Source organism: Macaca mulatta, chromosome 3 (genome assembly GCF_049350105.2).
Source record: "Macaca mulatta isolate MMU2019108-1 chromosome 3, T2T-MMU8v2.0, whole genome shotgun sequence".
Taxonomy (NCBI): domain Eukaryota; kingdom Metazoa; phylum Chordata; class Mammalia; order Primates; family Cercopithecidae; genus Macaca; species Macaca mulatta.
Genome location: NC_133408.1, coordinates 120617971 through 120639652, shown reverse-complemented (window position 1 = coordinate 120639652; position 21682 = coordinate 120617971). Strand labels below are relative to the sequence as shown.

The window sequence follows — 21682 nt, the reverse complement described above, 5'->3', positions numbered from 1 at the left end:
CCATATTAGAATATGCTACGTTTCCTTAATGCTCCCAAACATATCTTGTATTCTAAATAAATTAACTTCTTAAATTTCTACCCCTTTTGTTTGGTAACCTGTATCAGCGTTAATACAATAAAGACATTTTACATTTATTATAGTCTTTCAGACAGTGTTAAATCTTCAGATTAAATTTTTGGGATGTAAGTTATTATGAATCTGTGTATTATTATTATTATTATTATTATTATTATTATTTTAGAGACAGGGTCTTGCTCTGTTGCTCCCAGGCTGGAGTGCAGTGGTGCAATCATAGCTCACTGCAGTGTCCAAATTCCTGGGTTCAAGTGATCCTCCTACCTCAGCTTCCCCAGTAGCTGAGACTATAGGCACATGCCACCATGCCTGGCTAATTTTTCAATTTTTGTAGAGATGGGATCTCACTTTATTGCCCAGGCTGGTCATGAACTCCTGGCTTTAAGCAGTCCTCCTGCTTTAGCCTCCCAAAGTACTAGGATTATAGGCATTGAGCCACCATGGCTGGCTGGATCTATCTATTATAACGTCAGTTTACTTTATTTTTTATTTTATTTTTTTTTTTGAAACGGAGTCTCACTGTGTAGCACAGGCTAGAGTGCAGTGGTGCAATCTCAGCTCACTGCAACCTCTGCTTCCCAGGTTCCAGTGATTCTCCCACCTCAGCCTCCCAAAGTGCTGGCATTACAGGTGTGAGCCACCACAACTAGCTAATTTTTTGTGTGTATTTTTAGCACAGATGGGGTTTCCCCATGTTGGCCAAGGTGGTCTCAAACTCCTGACAAGTGATCCACCCACCTCAGCCTCCCAGAGTGCTGGGATTATAGGTGTGAGCCACGGTTCCTGGCCTTTTTTTTGGCTTATTTTAATATCTACCTGGGAAGAACTTTCTTCTTCCTTCTATTAAATTAACATTATTTAACGCCAATTAAATTACATGGCTCTTTTCAAAGCGTGGACTTGCGTAGATTTAAATATGTACCATAAAATGGAATGCCTGATTTTTTAATGGACTGTATCATTTTGTTTTTATGTAATCTAATCTTACTGAAGGATTTGGAAATGTTAACCCTTTTGGTGATGGCCCATATTGAAAGATAAGCTCATTTTGCTTTTGAGGAAAAATAAAAATTACTTGAGGAAGGAAAACCATAATTTCGATTTTTCATGAAATCAAAACAGGTTCTAAAATATTCTTTAACTGGTCCATTTATTTGATAGCCAGTTTACTGACTGAATTTAACTTTTTAATTTCTGTAATGGATTATAAGGATTTTGTGCAACATTAGTTAACTGAATTTCTAATGAGTTTGGTTACCACGTTAATTATTGCAGCCTCTAAGCTTTCACATTTTCATGGCTCCTCTTCTCTCCCAAGATGCAAGTGCAGGTATACAATACATCATTTTCAACAAATGGAGAATAGTAGCCAATCTCTTAAAACAATGATTTAGCCTATAAAAAGAAAAAAAAAAACAATCCTGTTGTTGGTTAACAAAATTCTCATTTCTGTTAAATAAATAACAAATTGCAAATACTTTGTAACACCAAGAAGTCTTTCATTAGAAAGAGTTTTGGGAAAACTAGTCTCCAGAACTTAAAAGCAAATCCTTTTTTTGTTGTTGTTTCTTTGTTTGAGATGGAGTCTCCTACTGTCACCCAGGCTGGAGTACAGTGGTGCGATCTCTGCTCACTGCAAGCTCTGCCTCCCGGGTTCACGCCATTCTCCTGCCTCAGCCTCCCAAGTAGCTGGGACTACAGGTGCCTGCCATCACGCCCGGCTAATTTTTTTTTTTTTTTTTTTGTATTTTTAATAGAGACGGGGTTTCACCGTGTTAACCAGGATGGTCTTGATCTCCTGACCTCGTGATCTGCCCGCCTCGGCCTCCCAAAGTGCGGGGATGACAGGCGTGAGCCACCACACCCGGCCTTTTGATTAAAATGCTAGGTTAAATTAGTGTCAGGGGTCAATAGTTTCTCCTTTTCCAAATTGAAAGACTACCTGCTGAAACTCTCTATACCCACCTTAGTTTTCCCACCTGAGTAATTTTAAGAGACTCTAAGTTTCTACACTTGGCAATATTTAACTATAAGAGAGTGATTGTAGGAATTAAACCCCCTTTAAGCAACCAATTGTCTTCTGGGTGTAGGTTATTTCCATTCATGCTTATTTCCATTGGGGCTTTTCTAGTACATGTTGAGATACACTTGAGGCATGATTTCTTTTTTATGTGGATTGTGATAAGGGCCTCATTTCCCAGTGTAATTTCTAACCACCCTAGGGGGCGAGACCACTGGACTTGCTGTTTTGTTGTGTTGAAGTACAGCAAATGTGATCTCCTTCAGCCTGGGTGTGCTTTGTTATGCTTGTTAAGTACAGAGTGCCAGAAATGTGCCCTGAGCATGACAGAACATAATACACAAAAGACAAGTTCTCTAGGTACTTTTCATTCTAGAGTCTAAAATTACAGGTAGCGGTAATAGTATCAGGTTGACCACTAAAGACAGGTTTGATCATCATGAAATGCCAAGTAAGTGAGCCAGTTTAAATGAAAGTCAGGGAAGGAGGTGATTCAGAGGCCAAGCAATAGTTATTCAGAGCATCCAAAGAAAATTTGTTGGGGCTAGTATTATTTTTTTTAATTACCTTGCCTAGAATGTGTGATTTATAATGCAACAAGATATAGAAAGAATGGACAAATGGACAGGGGTGGTGGTGATAAAACAATGCAAAGCTACAGCACCTAGACATGAAGCCATATTCTCTTGTGACTAGCCTGGAAATAATGAACTATTGAGTACCTGTCTCCTTTTTGGCCCCATTCTCACTATTGAAACTTATTTCCCACAGGGCCCAGTCAAGCCAACCTCTTTCCCACCTACTCATTCCTTACCTCCTTTCTGGTGCCATGTCACTCCTCTGTTGATGGTATTTCTCCCTCTTTTGGTCTTATGTCCTGCCTGTGCACACACAAACGCTCACTGCAGCTCCGTTTCCAGCCCTCTCATGAACGTGTTCTCCAGGAATGGCCGACACATGTCATCTCAGATCCCCTCTGGCTCTGGCATTCGGATTTTCCCACTGTTTCTTCCACTTGTTTTCTCACAATATTGTGTGATGAATCTTAACTCTCTAAGTACATTGTAAGATATATAAGGGTGAGCTGATGATTATTTTATGTAATAAAACACACTGCATACAGTAGGTGCTCAATGAATACCTGACTTCCAAACATTATTGGAGTTATTGGATCTCAAATGATTGACCGCCTGCGTTAGTGTCAAAGGTCTTCAATGCGGAAGTAAGATGTGTTATCACCACTGTCACTGGAGGGTGATTACCTTCCCTCCTCCTCACCTCTTTCCCACTCCCTGTTTAATTAAATGTGTTCTTTAGTATATGCTCCTTCCCCTACAGCAGATCCTCTCCCAGAGATGCACCTCCTGCCAGCTAAAAAGTTGGCCTGCTGTGCTCTTCTACCATGAACAGATGTACTCTCAGTATTGCCTATCCTTGTTACTTGGATATGGAAGTTTGCTTTTCTCACTTAAAAAATGGTCCTCTTCCTGGAACCAGTCATGTGGAACCCTTGTGATTGAAACATGAGGTGCAAAGACCAACAACATTTATAAATGAATTTATTTATTTACTCATTTATTTTATTTTATTTTTGAGACAGTCTCGCTCTGTCACCCAGGCTGTGCAGTGGCTCAATCTTGGCTCACTGCAAACTCTACCTCCCCAGTCAAGTGATCCTCCTACCTCAGCCTCCTGAGTAGCTGGGACCATAGACGTGTGTCACCATGCCCGGCTAATTTTTGTATTTTCACTAGATACAGGGTTTCCCCACATCACCCAGGCTGATCTCAAATTACTAGGCTCAAGTGATCCACCCACTTTGGCCTCCCAAAATGCTCGGATTACAGGCATGAGCCACCGTGCCCAGCCTTTATGAATGAATGTGGAAAGTAATTAGCAGCATGAAGACTTTATAAGGCAGGTGCTTGGTTTATTAATAACTGGGACAACATAGTCCCAGTCCTGGGAAGAGTTTTGAAGCTCATGATTGATTGTAGAACTATTTCACCATCATTAGAAATGGTTAAGTGCTGCCCCTTCTTTGTCATTTAACAATTTAATTATGTGTCACTTCAGCTTAGGTTTAAAGCATAGCATTTTTTCCTTAGGAGGTACTTAATAAATTCTGGATGGATGGATGGGCAGACAGATACAAGTGGGGTTGTATCCATTATACCTGCACCACAGATGGCCACAGACCTATGAACATATCGTTTGCTCCTAATTGTATGGTAGGTCTTGATGACACTTTCAGTGTATCCACATACTACTCCATTTCCCCTTGAAACAAAAGACAGTTGACAAAGTGGATGTGGTGGGTTGGTATTCAGTGATAGTAATAATAGTTTTTTTTAGCTTACATTTGCTGAGTTCTTAGGTACCAAGCACTGTTCTAAATGCTTTACATATATTACTTATCTTTTAAAACTCTATTGTTGCCCAAAGTAGAAATAACCCTTGTCCATCAGTTGATGAATGGCTACATAAAATGTGAAATGTTTATACAGTGGAATATTATTCAGCCACAAAAAAGGAATAAAGTTAGAATACATGCTACAACATGGATGAATCTTTAAAACATTATACTGAGTGAAATAAGCCAGACATAAAAGGACAAATATTGTGTTATTCAACTTATATGAAATATCTGGAATTTGCATCTCTATGCATATTCATAAAGATGATAATTTGATTATAAATTACCAAGGACTTTAGTGGGAGGGATGGCAGTTACTACTTTATGGGTATAGAGTTTCCATTTGGGGCAATGAAAAATTTTGGAAATAGTGGTAATGGTTGTACAACATTGTGAATGTAATTAATGCCACTCATCTATAACACTTAAAAATGGTTAAAATGGCAAATTTTGTTGTATATATTTTACCACAGTAAAAAACAGTTTTGTAAAACCCTATTCCTAACCTAATTTTAATTTGAGTATATCTGGAATGTTTAAACAAATAGGAGTTGTATATACTAACATAATAAGAAGTCTAGGAGGGTGCTGTGGCATTGGTTCAGGGTCATCCTCTCCTCGAATCTCTTGGCTTTCCCTAGTGACAGCATGACGGCTACTGCAACTCTGTATATTGCATCCGTGTTTAAGGTAGGAAGAGGAGAAGAAAGGAGTGACACCAGTCAAATCTTTTCTTTTATCACACACACAAAATAAAAGCTTTCCTAAAGCCTCTAATAAATTTCCCTCAATATCTTACCAGGTAGAACTGTGCCTCAGGGCTATCCCAAGCTGCAAGGCAAGGGAGGCCAGCAGAATGAGTGCTTGGCTTTTCCAGCGTCTGTAATGGAGGCAGCAAGGACGTGGGTTGGAAATGTCTGTTGAGGAATGAACACCATCTGGCACAGTGACAAGAGACACCGAGAGGTGAAATCACAGTTTCTCAGCCTGAGAGTTGACATTTTAGACTGGGTAATTCTTTGTCATGACAGGCTGTCCTGTGCATTGCAGGCTGGTTTGCAGCATCCCTGTCCTCTACCCACTAAATGGTGGTAGTCTCCCATTTCCAAGCTGTGACAATCAAAAATGTCTCCAGACATTTGCAAATGTATTGGTTGAGTGGTGGGGGATTGCCCCAAATTGAGGACCACTGGGTTAGGTGATTAGCTGAAGTTTCATTGCTGATAACGTGGTAAATCTGAGGTTTGCACCAGGACATCTGACTTTACAGCCTTAGTCCTTCTTTGACCAGCCTGTGCAGTTGAACAAATGGTCTTGTAGCTAACAGGAGTCACAGATCAGCTGAACTAAGTTACCATTGACTGAGTTAATTAGGCACCCATGAAATAGTATACTGACCATCCACAGGCCATTCCTGAGTGCTTATTATTTAGCAATAACCTCCTACAATTTAGAAGGAATAGAGAGTATATGATGGAGGAACAGGGATCAAGTCACTGTAACCCAAGTATTCTCAATGGGAAAACTGGTTTTGGGGAGACCAAAAATATCTTAAATATTAAATGGTTTGTGGCCATCCAAAGCTCATCCCTACCCAACAAATCTTATCCCTTAGTATTTAATTCTCTCATAGTATTTAATTCTGTCATAAGGGAGTATTTAAATTAAATCCTTTTTTCTCTTTTGGAGAACAGTAATGAAAAAAAAAATTGAGAAATACTTTTGTAGCCTAAGGAAGTAAGTGAAGCAAGGGATATTTTTTAGAGAAGGTGAGAAGTACTGTTTCCTAAAATGAGATGATACAGTTCTCTAGAGTATAAATGGTGAGTGAATTTTTTTTTTTTTTTTTTTTCCCTGAGACATGATCTTGCTCTGTCACTCAGGCTGGAGTGCAGTGGCTCCATCGTGTCTCACTGCATCCTCAACCTCCTGGTCTCAAGTGATCCTCCCACCTCCTGAGTAGCTGGGATTATAGGCACATGACACCACGCCCAGGTAGTTTCCTTTATTTTTTACAGAGACAGGGTCTCACTATGTTCCCCAGGCTGGTCTTGAACTCCTGGGCTCAAGTAATCCACCTCAACCTCCCAAAGTGCTGGGATTATAGGCATGAGCCACCATGCCTGGCAGTGAGTGAATTTTCAAAGTCCTGCTGGGTATTTTCATTAGATGCATCCCTTTAGCTGTTGTTAAAGTCACTATTCATCCCAGTTAATTCACTTTCATTCTCTCTATTCATGAATGAGATGTTCAGAGAATACTTGCTTTTTATAAAGGATGAAGTAGACATGGACACTAGATCACTTTTGAGAGTAACTGTGTCTACTTTTTAAGTATCTTATCTAAAAATAACTGTACTATTTAGTTAAGATTTCTTTGAGTCACTAAAATTGTAGTTGGGGGTTGGAAGAGCGGACATGTAATTCTTTCTGGACCCTATCTTTTTGACACTTTTTCTAGGTTTTAAAATATATGTGAGATACTAACATTATGGAGATACAATAAAATAACTCATAGCTGCATTTTATATCTATGACTTCATCTGGCTGTGAAGCAGATGGCTCACAGAATACAGCAGCCACTCTTATATTGATAGTTGTGGTTTAAAAATCATTGTAACAACTACTAACAACTACTGTATTTGCTAGAAAGGCACATAGTCTAGACTACATTTTGGCCTAGGGAACTGTTATTAATTCAAATATATGAGGAGTCATGGGATACTTTTAGAAAATATTCATAGCTAAGCATTGGATTTTTGTCTTCTCTGACACTGTACCAAATTCCATAACAAATTCCTTCTTGCTTAGATGTGGCTGGAATAAAGCCTCCCCGCATTTGACTTAATTGTTTCTGGTCCCAGATATTTGACTTGAAAGTCTCTCTACCTGTTAGCCATTCTCGCAAAAACATAATTGAATATGTATTTTCATCTCTACTGAAACATCATTTTCCTTCAAATCAACTAAATTTGCCTCTTCCCCCAATTCGTTGCAGTATTCATTTTATCATACATCAGCTTTTTTTCTCTAAACTGTAGAAAGGGAATTGTCTGATGACAAAGTAAAAAGCACAAAAGTCATGAAATGCTAGGCTAAGGCTCTCCTGACAACAAGCACCCACTGTGGCCCTTTCTGCAGACCTCAGTACTCAGTGCCCTAACTAGTCATCGTCCATCCTTTGTAAGGAAACATTAATTTCTGGTTCCCTGGCTTTTGCATGATTGTGTTCAAATGTTTATTTCACTTTTGAATATTTGGCTTATCTTTTTCTTTCCACCTTATCCCCTTTATTCTAAGGCAGGGTGAAGTTGGAGATGATATGTATTGAGGAAGAAAAATAGAAAAACATATAGTCTCTGAAATTCCCTGGGATTTAAGTTAGTTTCCTTTAGAACCAGGGATAAAACTCTTTGTCTCGATTTATCCATCCCTTTTCACTTCTTAAATATGTTAAGGAATTCTTACATCTCTGGTACTGGCCTTTGGTATCCAGTAAAATAAATGGAGAGATGCTCAGTAAATGTCTTTTGAGTGGGTGTACTAATAAATGTTCCTCAAAGTGTTTATTTTATTCTGATGTCTTATATCATTTGACAGAACCACACAATTTGGGTTCTGTGAGATGGATGCTAGGGTCTAGGTGATATCGTTCTGGTTAGGATTTCCTATAGGCATGTATCAACAGAGCCAAAGCACAATTATTTTCTCCAATAAAATAGAACTTCATTTAAGCACATAAATACAGACATAAAGGAACATTCTGTGTAATTAAGAGACACAGGCCGGGCGCGGTGGCTCACACCTGTAATCCCAGCACTTTGGGAGGCCAAGGCGGGCGGATCACCTGAGGTCGGGAGTCCAAGACCAGCCTGACCAACATGGAGAAACCCCGTCTCTACTAAAAATACAAAATTAGTCGGGCATGGTGGCACATGCCTATAATCCCTGCTACTAGGGAGGCTGAGGCAGGAGAATCGCTTGAACCCGGGAGGCAGAAGTTGCTGTGAGCCGAGATCATGCCATTGCACTCCAGCCTGGGCAACAAGAGTGAAACTCTGTCTCAAACATAAATAAATAAAAAATAAAAGACACAATATAGAGCTCAAGTTCAAGAAATTCATATGTCTAGGTGTAGTTAAATGCCTCACTAACATTCAGCCATTCTCAGTCACTGTAATCCAAACCCAATATTTCCCTGGGCTTAAGTAGATCCTAACTTGTATATAGAACTTTCCAGGGCTTGTCCAATTGAAGCTCTGTGGGTACATTTCTAGTAAGCCTTTCATTTCTCTCTAATAACAATGATCTTTGCCTGCTGGTTTTCAATTCAAAAGGGGAAAGAAGCCTATTTGCCATTCCAAGACTAAAGATATATTTGCTTTCCTAAAGTTGTTATTCTCTCATCTAACTTGAAAAATAAAGTCTATAAAAGGTGATACCACTAAACCTAATCAAATAGGAATTTCCCTGCCACTTCTAAAATCCCTACATCTTCTTTATCTGCTCTAAATTCAGTCTGCCTTATAATTCAAGATTCATCTAGTTCAAATAACTCATTCTTTCATAACATTACATAGTATTAAAGCAGAAATATGAGATTTTTTTTCACAGCGTATTGTCATGTTTCTAGTACATTTTATCTACTGGAGTAATCTAATAACTTAATACTCTCTTAAACACAGCTTCTTGTAAGCACATTAAAACCTATCCTAGTAAGCCCTTCCGAAGGAAGTGACAGCAAAATTCCCCAAAATGTTGCCTGCTTGGAAAGTTACCTAAAAGTTTAGTTGTGAGGAAGTTGACATTGAATGTTTCTCAGTTTAGACTGTGCTCCTTTCTAGAGGCTGCCCCATATGCATAGCTGGCAGAGAGGGACATGGACAGGCGTTAGAAGCAGCTCCAGTCACTCAGAATTGGAGGTCTTAATGGGATTGGGGGTGGAGTTGTGGGGAGCGGTGAGAAAAGGAAGCATAAACTGTGGTTGATTTCATGCTCCTCTGGCTTGCCTCTCTTACCCTAGGCACAGCCCAGAGATGCTCTGGCAGGGGTGGGAGGCAGCTGGATAGATTAAGAAAGGCCTTTTGTCCCTTAGATTCTCTAACAGACCATATTTGAGATGACAGATGCAAAATAAACAGGCATGACTTTAGACAGGTCCAGAATGGTCTTAATATCCTGAAGCTTATTCTTATTCTTATTCAAACTTCGTGTTTTAATTGTTTAGAATATTTAGACAGACTAGGTGGAATTTCATCCTTTGTATGTTTTAAGGAGAGCTTCGCTCCCCTCTTTACCACCCAACCCCCACCCAGTAAAATACTGAACTTTCATTTTAATCCATAACACTAAATGCTTTTGTGTTTTTCTTTCTTCAAAGATTGTCATTAAGAATGTCTACAAGGAAATCATGGAAAATAACAAAATCTCCCCCAAATTGATTTTTTACGTGTTGTTGGAAATAACCATATAATTTTTTTAAAAAAAGAAAAAATCTTCATTGTGGGAAAAAAAATCTGTCCAAAGATGTGGAAAACCTCAGCATTAAAAATAATATCCTAAGTAATCCAAAAGGGAAATTAACTTTCACTTTGAAGGCGTTCACTAGCACAAACACTAAAATAATGAGTAAACTGTCTCTCCTGAGAAAATGCCAGCTGTCACCTGCTGCCTCCCACTGGGCTCCAGGTCTAACGAGCCTTGCTCCCTGCCCTAACTTCTGACTCTGTCAGGAGACTTTTCTGAAGGACATTTTTTTCAAGCAATTAGAAACAATCTATTGTGGGTCAGGCGTGGTGGCTCACGCCTGTAATCCCAGCACTTTGGGAGGCCAAGGTGGGCAGATCACCTGAGGTCAGGAGTTCGAGACCAGCTTGGCCAACATGGTAAAACCCCGTCTCTACTTAAAAAAAAAAAAAAAAAAAAAAATTAGCCGGGCATGGTGGTGCGCACCTGGAGTTCCAACTACTTGGGGGGCTGAGGCAGGAGAATCACTTGAACCTGGGAGGAACAGGTTGCAGTGAGCCGAGATTGTGCCACTGCACTCCAGCCTGGGAGACAGAGCGAGACTCCATCTCAAAAAAAAAAAAAAAAAGGGCCGGATGCGGTGGCTCACACCTGTAATCCTAACACTTTGCAAGGCCGAAGCGGGTGGATCACCTGAGGTCAGGAGTTCGAGACCAGCCTAGCCAATATGGTGAAACTTCATCTCTACTAAAAATACAAAAAGTTAGGGGGGCATGGAGCTGCGCACCTGTAGTTCCAGTTACTTGGGAGGCTGAGGCAGGAGAATCACTTGAACCTGGGAGGCAGAGGTTGCAGTGAGCCGAGATCGCATCACTGCACTCCAGCCTGGGTGATAAGAACGAAACTCTGTCTCAAAAAAAAAAAAAAAAAAACGAAAAAGAAAAAGAAACACTCTATTGTGTTGTTAAACACCAACATCTCTTATGGTCAAATCACTCAGAATTGGCCAATTTCCCTATTAAGTAAAACTATCATTGTTATTAAAACATAATAGCAAAGCAAGGCACTGTGGAGTACAGAGGGTGTTTAAGTTGATGATGCGTATTTTAAGACCCTCCATAAGGGCAAACATGATGAAGTATCCATTTACACCCACATATGGGGAGTAGTCTCCGAGGGGGTGGGCTTGTTGAAAATTTCAGAGGTCACCTAGGGCCTATGAAATATCAATAATTTCACTTTTAAATTGTATAGTAGATTTGCAGGTATGTGTAATATAAGTAATTTACTTATTCATTGTGTATAATATGACACATTATCATATAAAAGCTAAAAGTTAGAAAAAACAAAGGTCCTGAGCAATATCTCTAGTGCATAATCATTTATCGAAAAATTAGAAGTTGATTTGGGAATGCCATTGTACAGGCTTGGCTTGTTGAAACCACCCTCGTCCATGTTACCCTCCACTCAGATTGACATATCTTAGTGTCTTCCACCCTTCACAGGGTGATACAGGTTCTGCCACTCAAAGCTCACTTTGACCCTCGCCCGTAAAATTCCTAAACAGCTTCATCTGTTAGTGGTTTTCAAGAATCGTAACATATGTGGACCATGCTGTAATAATCTCAGCAATACAGATTTGTTAAAGGTTCACAAATGCCTAAGCACAACTATATTCAAACTAATGTTACATTAGGCTAAAACATTATCTGCTTTTGAGAAGTGGAGCTACATGCTGGAAGTTTTTTGGGGGTAGAGATTGGGGTGAAAGGGATGGAGAATGAAAAGTGAACAGGAGAGAAAATCAAAGGAGGAAAAAAAAAGTAACTACATTATCTTCCCTTGCATGTTAACATGGAAACAACAAAGACACTGAAATATTCTTGGAGAATTTCCCCCCCGGGGGGAAAATATCTATGAAAACTTTTAAGAAGGGGTACATATGGCCAAGTCACCTGAAAAGAACTTTAAGAAATATCTATCTCCACCCTCAACCCTCAAAATATCTAAAATTAATTTTAGGACATAAACCCAATTACTTTAAAAATACATTTCCTAGATTTAAGCTGTAAAGTTTAAGTGTTCTCACCACAAAAAAATGGTAAGTATGTAAGGTAATACATATGTTATTTAGCTCCATGCAGCCAATTCACAGTATATATGTATTTCAGAACATTATATTGTACATGATAAATTTATATAATTTTTGTCTGTTAAAATAAATAACCAAAATAAAATATATCTAAGCAAAGCTAATAAAATAGAAATTACCAGATAGTATTTAAGAAAACCCAAGGTCGCTACTAGCAGCTATTTATAACTTCATGGAATGCTGGCATATCCGATGGTGTGTTTGTAATCCTTTCCTCTCAGGTTCTCTGATAGCAAGATTCTCTAAATTGAAATGACTGCTTTACTGATTGCCTCTAGTTTTCCCCCTTGTTCTCCCTGAACTATATTAACTTTGTGCTATGTTAGTGACTGTGTATGTTGACAGATTTTCTAGAGAACTGCTAATGACTACTGCCCACAAGAAATCTCACTTTTCCTTTTCATTGATGTATTTGTGTAATTTATAATTCTAACCCATGAGTTAATTCAATGCAGAGATTATTTAAAAGACTACTTGAGACATAGTATATAGCTAATCCAGGTCCTCATAATCTTTACCAGAAGTTATTTGCTCTTGTGCATAATTGAAAACAAATGTTCTGTGTTGTGTACAATTATTTTGATCTTAAAGGCCATGCTTAGTAGAAAAAGAGGTTAGGATTCTGTAGTTTCCCTTAGTGCTTTCAAGGTATCTTCTTTATAGTCATACATATATATATATTAAATTATATTTATAATGTTTCTATATAGGCTTGAGTTTATGTATGTATATGATTGTACATGGATATATATATCTAGACTTGGGAATGCATAGACTTAAAAATAAAATTATAGACCCTGTCATAACTTAAACAATTACAGATGGAATTTAACATAACATGTCTTTTAAAATCAGGTCTAAAGATTATTAGAAAGATTTGTTGAGAAAACTACCAGATTGGACATAAAACATGGTTTCTAGTCTTCCTTTGTTATGAAATGAGTGAGTCATTTAGCCAATTTGGGCCCCAGTTTACTTATTTTTAAATTGAAAATACAAAAATAATTGTAGATACTTGACCCTTTAAATGATAATGTGCTGAGAAAACAGGCAGAATGGTCAGCACAATTATTTTATTTCTTGAATTTCACAGATTAAGAATAGCACGTTCACTTACAGCAGCAATGGCAGACAAGACACTCTGTACTTGAAACCAAGTATATGCTAAATAAAACATTTTGGTTTGCTGCTGGACTTCCTGGAAGTGGGTAAAACCATCTGTAAGTCCAACCTCTCCTCCCCTCCAAAAAATAAAAAGGAACAAGCTGAGCCAATGTTGGAGCTTAGAGCCATGAACAGATAAATGTCCTGAGCAAGAAGCAAGGGAGAGAAACTGTGGTTATGCTGAGGGAAAATGACAAGAGAAGCACTGTAAATTGCAACCGGGATCTGAGCCTGGGGTCAACAGCAAGGAAAAGGAACCGAATCTGAGATTTTGCATCAACCCAGGTCCCTCAAAGAGTAGTAAATGGCCCCAGGTTAGTAGTCCTCCCACCTACTCGCAGAAACACACCAAATCACCATAGGAAAGAATTTTAAGAATATCTCATCAGAGTCCCACAATGTATAATCAGATAAGTATTAGTTCACAACCAAAGACAGAAGCGACAAGAGGAAGTAAGGCATCTATAGTAGAACTGTTCAACACAGAAATGCTGTTTATGAAGTACTTAAAAAGTAAAATATAGGATCAAAATAGTGAGCAAGCAACAGAAAATTATCAGGAATAATCAGGCAATTCTTACAAATAACCCAACGGAATGTCTACATAAAATATGTAAACATTGAATGAAAACACAAGACATGTTAAAAAGCAGATTAGCCACAGATGAAAGAGATTTAATGAACTTGTAGGTTGAAGTGAATAAATTAACCAGAATATAATCTTGAAAGGGAAAGAGCCAAAAGATGTTAGAATAATTTAAAATGTTGAGGATAAAATGAGAAGGTCTAACATAAGTCAAATCAGAGTCACAGAAGAAAAGAATAAGTCAACCAAGAAGTGATAATACAATTAATCAAGGAGAAATGTTCAGAAATGCTGAAAGCTATGAATCCCCAGTTCATAAAGGACAGTATTTCCAAACAAGATAAAAAAGAAAACCAATGGCTAGCGTAGTGGTGGCTCTCTAGAGAAACAAGGCAAAAAATTTTTAAAAAGCCAGAAAGTAAAGACACATCACATACCAAGAAATGATCATTTCATTGGCAGCTGAGTGCCCAACAGTGATACCAGAAAACAGAAAGCAGTGGAATAATAAAGTATTGAGAGCAAATAGCTATTATCTATCAATCATGAGAGTAAAAGGCATTTGCCGTTAAACAGAAATTGAGAATTTATCATCAGTAGACTCACACTGTATTAATAGTCTGTTCTGATGCTGCTAATAAAGACATACCTGAGACTGAGTATTCTATAAAGAAAAATAGGTTTCATGGACTTGCAGTTCCACACGGGTGGGGAGGCCTCACCATCATGGCAGAAGGCGAAGGAAGAGCAAAGGCATGTCTCACATAGTGGCAGTCAAGAGGATGTGTGCAGGGGAACTGCCTTTTTAAAACCATCAGATCTTGTGAGACTTATTCACTATCATGAGAAAAGCACAGGAACGACCTGCCCCCATGATTCAATTATCTCCCACCAGGTCCCTCCCATGACATGTAAGAATTATGGGAGCTACAATTCAAGGTGAGATTTGGATGAGGACAAGCCAAACCATATCACACACTAAAGGTTATTCCTTAGAAAGATGGTATTTTGGAGCTGGGCACAGTGGCTCACGCCTGTAATTCCAGCACTTTGGGAGGCTGAGGTGGGTGGATCACTTGAGGTCAGAAGTTCGAGACCAGTCTGGCCAACATGATGAAACCCTCTCTCTACTAAAAACACAAAAATTAGCCAGGTGTGGTAGCATGTGCCTGTAATCCCAGCTACTTGGGAGGCTGAGGCAGGAGAATATCTTGAACTCAGGAGGTGGAGGTTGCAGTGAGCTGAGATCGCACCACTGCACTCCCGTCTGGGCAATAAGAGCGAGACTCCACCTCAAAAAATATAAAATAAAAAGAAATACGATATTTTTGACAAAAATTCAGTTAAGGTAAAAGTCAATAGCAAAATTATATTTTTACAATCCTCACATCTTTGGAAATAGAATACTTAATTATTCATTGCTCAATTAAGAAATCATAATGAATTTTTAAAAATATTTAAAGCCAAATTGTAATGAAAATGTAATATGTCAAAACCAGTATTTTTGAGGGCAGTCTATCAACCATAAATACTTACATTAGAAAGAAAGAAGTCTGAAAATGAACTAAGCACCATCATAAGTATTTGGAAAAGAATAAAAGAAAATAAAAAGAAGCAGAATCCGATTAGTTGAAAACAATATTACAAAAGAAAAAACTATGAAGATAAAAGTTAGCTTTTTGAAAAGACTCATAAAATAGACAGTCTTTTGAGAAGACTGAGAAAAGAGTACACATAAGGATTAAAAGAGGATATAAATGTAGCTATAGCACAGATTAAAAAGAAAATACTATGGGCAATGTTAGGCCAATAAATTGAAGGTGAAGTGAAATAATCTTTAGAAAAATAGAACTTACCAAAGCTGAATTTGGAATTAAGAAGCTTTAATGATTCTATAACTTTTTTTTTTTTTTTTGAGACAGACTCTCACTCTGTCGCCCAGGCTAGAGTGCAGTGGCACAATTTCAGCTCACTGCAACCTCTGCCTCCTGGGTTCAAGCGATTCTCCTGCCTCAGCCTCCTGAGTAGTTGGGATTACAGATGCATGCCACCATGCCCAGCTAGTTTTTTATTTTTAGTAGAGACGGGATTTCACCATGTTGGTCAGACTGGTCTCGAACTCTTGACCTCGTGATCCACCCGGCTCTGCCTCCCAAAGTGCTGGGATTACAGGCATGAGCCACTACCCCCGACCCATTCTATAACTATTAAAGCAACTGAATTAGTAGTTCAAAATTTCCTACAGGAAAGACCAAGCCATTTAATTTTATAGGTGAAATTACTAAGCATTCAAGAGTTAATTTCTGTCTTTTACAAACTTATACAGCAAAATGGAAAAGAATAAATACTCTCTAAATCATTCCATATAACCTGGACACCAAAAATAGACAAATACAGTTTGAGAAAATAAATTATACGTCAGTCTCACTCAAGAGCCTAAATAAATTATACCAAATGGAATCCAGTGGAGTTAAAAAAAAAAAAAAAAAAAAAAAGTGTATTTGTCATGACCAACTTGGCTCTATCCCAGGAATGCAAGGGTAGTTTAACATTTAGAAATCTAGAATTATGATCTACATAATAGATTAAAAGGGAAAACCCACATATAATCTCAATAGGAATAGAAAAAACTTTGGATAAAGTTAACCACTGATTTAGTATGAAAAGTCTTAGCAAAGTATAAATAAAAGAGAATTATCTTTACATGAATGAAGTTATCAGCGAAAACCTCAGTAAACATCATTCTTGATGAAAATGTAAAAACATTCCATGTAAAATCACAAATGGGACACGTTTGCTCACTATCATGTTTTTAATCACCATTAAAACCGAAGTTTCTAGCCAGATAATAACATGAGGAAAATAAATAAAGGCATTATGATTAGAAAGGTGCAAACATTTGTTCTATTCCAAGTTTGTTTTAAGAAAAAAGAGAAAGGAACAAACAAACCCATAAGTATTTGCAGATAATGTGATAATATACAAAGAAAATCACAAAGAATCTAAAAACAATGTGATAGTAATTAACTTAGTAAGGTGTCAGGCCCTAAAACCCATATACAGAAATTAGTTGCCTATTTTTTGTGTGTGTTATGTTTTATTTTATATTTTGTTTCCTGTTTGCTTTGGGTAATAGTTTCAGAATAAGTAGGAAGCAGGAGGTTAGGGAGACATACTAAGTTGCTGAGACATCTGCAGAAACAGCACAGAAGCTGGGAAACTTCTCCCAGCTTGCTTGGTACTGATGGTTTCCTAGGATGCAGGACTTTCAGGTTCAATACCATGACTGTCCCAGTTTGCCTGGGACTGAGGGGCTCCCACGATGCAGGACTGTCAGTGCTAAGACCAGAAAAGTCCTGCACAAACGAGGAGGAGCTGGTTACTCTCTGGGAGAACTGTAAGTAGTCCAGTGTCACTGCAAATTAAAATGCAGGGCAGGAAGTGGTGGCAGACAAGATTGGGGAGAAAAGCAGGGACCAGATCACAAAGGGCCTGGTGTTCCATATTAAAGGAACTTGTACCTTGTTCTCCAGGCAGCGGCAAGCTGTTGAAAGGTTTTAAGCAGGGAGGTATGTGACAGTGACAGTTTGCATTTTAGTTAGACTACTTCAGCAATAGTGTAGAGGCTGGATTTGAAGGGGCTCAGGCTGGAAGTAGGAGGTGGTTGCTATAGTCCAAGTAAAGATGATGAAGGCCCACCCTAAGGGGCTGCAGAGATGGAGTGGAGGGGACAGTCCTAAGGACTACTTAAGAGACAAAATTTGTAGAGTGACTGACTGGATGTGGGAGTGATAGACAAGAGTTGACAATGATCTCTGCCCTTCAGAAAAATGTTAGACATGTTGGCTAAATGAAAATACAGGCTGGGCATGGTGGCTCCTGCCTGTAATTCCAGCACTTTGGGAGGTCGAGGCGGGCAGATTATCTTAGGTCAGGAGTTCAAGACCAGCCTGGCCAACATGGCGAACCCTGTCTCTACTGAAAATACAAAAATTAGCCAGTCATGATGCCACATACCTGTAATCCCAGTCACTCGGAAAGCTGAGGCAGGAGAATCGCTTGAAACTGGGAGGCGGAGGTCGCAGTGAGCCGAGATCGTGCCACTGCACTCCAGTCTGGGCGACAAAGTGAGACTCTATCTCAAAAAAAAAGAGAGAAAATATAGAAAGAGAAATATAACCAACACTCATAACATCATCCAGTTTAAGGAATAAAATATTAAAGATACCATTGTATCCCCCTATATATACCTGATCCCACTTCCCTGATACCACTTCCCCTTCCCTTCCCAGAAGTAACCCCTACATTACACTGATACTTCTAATTGCCAAGACTTTCTATAAAATTCTGCTACAGAGATGTACATTGCTAAACAACAAAACATTGCTATACTAATTGCAATGTTTTGCATTTTTCTAAACTTTATAGAAACTATATCATAATATAAGTATTAGTCTGTAACATGCTGTCCCCATTGTATATGAGATACAGCCCCTGCACAAGAGTTCTCTGAAAAGGAATGTGGAAGAAAGAGACTATATTCCAGTGAACAGTTTGCAAACTAAGGAGATGCAACCTTCAGTGTAAAATGAAGGTGCATTCCCCAACTGCTTTTCTAAACAGTGGTCATGAACAGTTTTAAAATGTAATATAAAAAAGGTACAGTTTATAGTTACAACAAAAATGTACATATCAATTGAGAAAAACAAATAGAAAATGATCAAAACACAGTAACAGGCATATCAAAGGAGAAAAGTGAATGAACGGTATATAAAAGGATGCTCATTCTGAATAGTAATAAAGGAAATACAAATAAAACTGATGTGAAACACCATTTTTTATACCCAGAATTGGCAAAAATTTAGAAATTGGACAATGTCAAATGTTGGAAAGGATTGGGGTTAACAAGATCTCTTATATACCTTTGTTGGGAATGTAAACTTGTGTAATTGCTTCGAAAAACAATTTGGCATTATCCAATAAATTCGAGAATGAGTGTAACTTACTCCTGGATATATATCCTAGAGAAACTCCTTCCCATGGTTACCTAGGAACTTGTTCAGAGCAGCACAATTCACAAAAGAAAAAAAAAAAAACTGGAAAGACCAAAATATCCATCCTTTGATAGGAGACAAAATAAATAAATTAGAATATTTACTTGGTAGAATATTATTACAGTAGTGAAAATGAATGTTTTTGATGAATGGATAAGCAAAATGTGGTATAGCCATACAATAGAATCATATTCAGCAACAAAAACTAATGAAGTACAGTCATGTGCTACATATGACGTTTCTGTCACAATAGACTGCATATGCAACAGTGATCCGGTAGGATTATAGTACCATACTTTTGCTGTACTTTTTCTATGTTTAGATACAGAAATACTTACCATTGTGTTACAGTTGCCTATGGTATTCAGTACAGTAATATGCTATACAGGTTTGTAGCTTAGGCTATACCGTATAGCCTACATGTGTAGTAGGCTATACCATCTAGGTTTTTGTAAGTATACTCTATGATACTTGCACAACAACAAAATTGCCTAACAATTTATTTCCCAGCACATATCCTTGTTCTTAAGTGATGCATGATTGTACTGATACATACAACAACATGGAAGAACCTCAAAAATGTTATTTTATGTTTATTTACTTATTTATTTATTTTTGAGATGGGGGTCTGTCTCTGTCGCCCAGACTGGAGTGCAGTGGCACGATCTCGGCTCACTACAAACTCCGCCTCCCGGGTTCACGCCATTCTCCTGACTCAGCCTCCCCAGTAGCTGGGACTACAGGCGCCCATCACCATGCCCGGCTAATTTTTCTGTTTTTAGTTGAGACGCAGTTTCACTGTGTTAGCCAGGATGATCTCGATCTCCTGATCTTGTGATCCGCCCGCCTTGGCCTCCCAAAGTGCTGGGATTACAGGCATGAGCCACCGCGCCCAGCCAAAAATGTTATTTTAAATGAAAGAAAACCACATATTGAATGTTTCCATTTATATGAAATGCCTAAAAAGAAGCAAATCAATAAAGACAGAAAGTCAGGCCAGGGGATAGGGAAGCAGGGGAGAGGGAGACTGGGAATGACCGCCAATTGGCACAAGATTTCTTTTGGGGGTGATGAAAATACTCTGAAGTTACAAGATAATGATGGGTATACAACTCTGTAAATACACTGAAAGCCATTAGAATATATACTTGAAACAGGTGAACTTGATGATGCAAATTATGTATCAACAATGCTATTAAAAATGAGTATAGTAACACACTGCAACATGAGTCTTTACAAATTTAAATAGTAAGTTGAATGAAAAAAGTTCCAAAAGACAATGTATAGTATTATTATATAACTTAAAAATAAGTAAAATGAAATAATATTGTATATTGTTTAGGGATACATACTTACATGACAAAACCATTATGAATATTGAAAGGAAGGATAACCATACAGGAAAGTTGCTGTCTCAGGGGGTGAAGAGGCACATGGGACAGAGGAGGAATCCATAGGTAGATGCAATGCTATTGGAGATTCTTTTAGTTCTTCAATTGAATGATTATTTAAAAGCTTAAATCTTATTTTTATTATAATTTACATATTTTATATTTAATTATGTATAGGTATCAAATATATTACATTTGATATAGTAAAATAAAATGCTTTAAAATAGTAATAATATGGGTATATACTAGCAAAAAACAAGTCACTTATGAAAGAGAAAATAAGATTGACCCCTGATGTCTCCACACCCTCTTCCAAGCCGAAGACAATGCAGCAGTATCTACAACGTTCTGAGGAAGACAGTGAATGACTTTAAAATTTTAAGCCCAAATTATCCTCCTAAGGATAAATGCAACAGATGGATAGTAAGCATGAAAGAATGTAAAGAAATAAGAATCCATGAGCCTTTTATAGAATAAAAATAAGTAAATTTAAAACTCTTATTAATAAAATCTAGGCAACTAAGTAGATGAATCAAAGAGTATAGAAATGGAGAAGCCAGGCACAGAAAAGTTAGATGATGGGCACCAAATTATTTAAAATAGAAATGAAGAGTAAACAGTGGTTTGAATTACGGTTTCAGAACAACATGTAAATGTTAAACACCCAGACATTATGGAGAATAATATAAGTAACAAAATGCATTTGGAAGAGGGTGAGAGGAGGAATAAAGTGAAATGATGTCTCTTTTATTAATTTTCATAAGGAAGTTGTCAGATATTATAAAAATTTGAAATATAATTTTTAAAATATGTTGATTGGTTTTGCAGCATATATACTAAAATTGGAATGATACAGAGAAGACTAGTATAGCTCCTGCACACACAGGATGATACACAAATTTGTGAAATATTATATATTTTTCACTTAAAATGAATTAATCTTTTTCCCCTCTAAAATGTCATAGAAATAGTAAGCACAGTAGGATATAACTATCAGTTGCCAATCCTAAATTTTCATATTCAATATCTAGTAGATACATTGCAAATTTGGTAATTTAAGATTTGTTTACAAATGTGCAGATATTTACAGTACAAACTTTAAAATCATTTAAAAATGAATGGTGGTAAAATTTACAAATTATGTGAAATAATTGTAATGTACATGTATTTTTATTCTAATAAACTTTTGAATTTCAGATTGGATTTTATTAGAAAAAAATAAAAATAAAACATACATTGAGTCTTCCCCAATGTTTGTCACTGGGGGAGCTATTGACATTTGGGTTGGGTATGTTTTGATGTCAGGTCTGTCAGGTACGTAATAAGATGTTTGACGTCTCTGGAGAATGCCAGGAT

General features: G+C 37.7%; 1 pseudogene; it reads left to right on the top strand.

The window, feature by feature from the left end:
- Window positions 1–21135: 21135 nt before the first annotated feature.
- LOC114677158 (U6 spliceosomal RNA) lies at window positions 21136–21248 on the top strand (annotated as a pseudogene).
- Window positions 21249–21682: the final 434 nt, after the last annotated feature.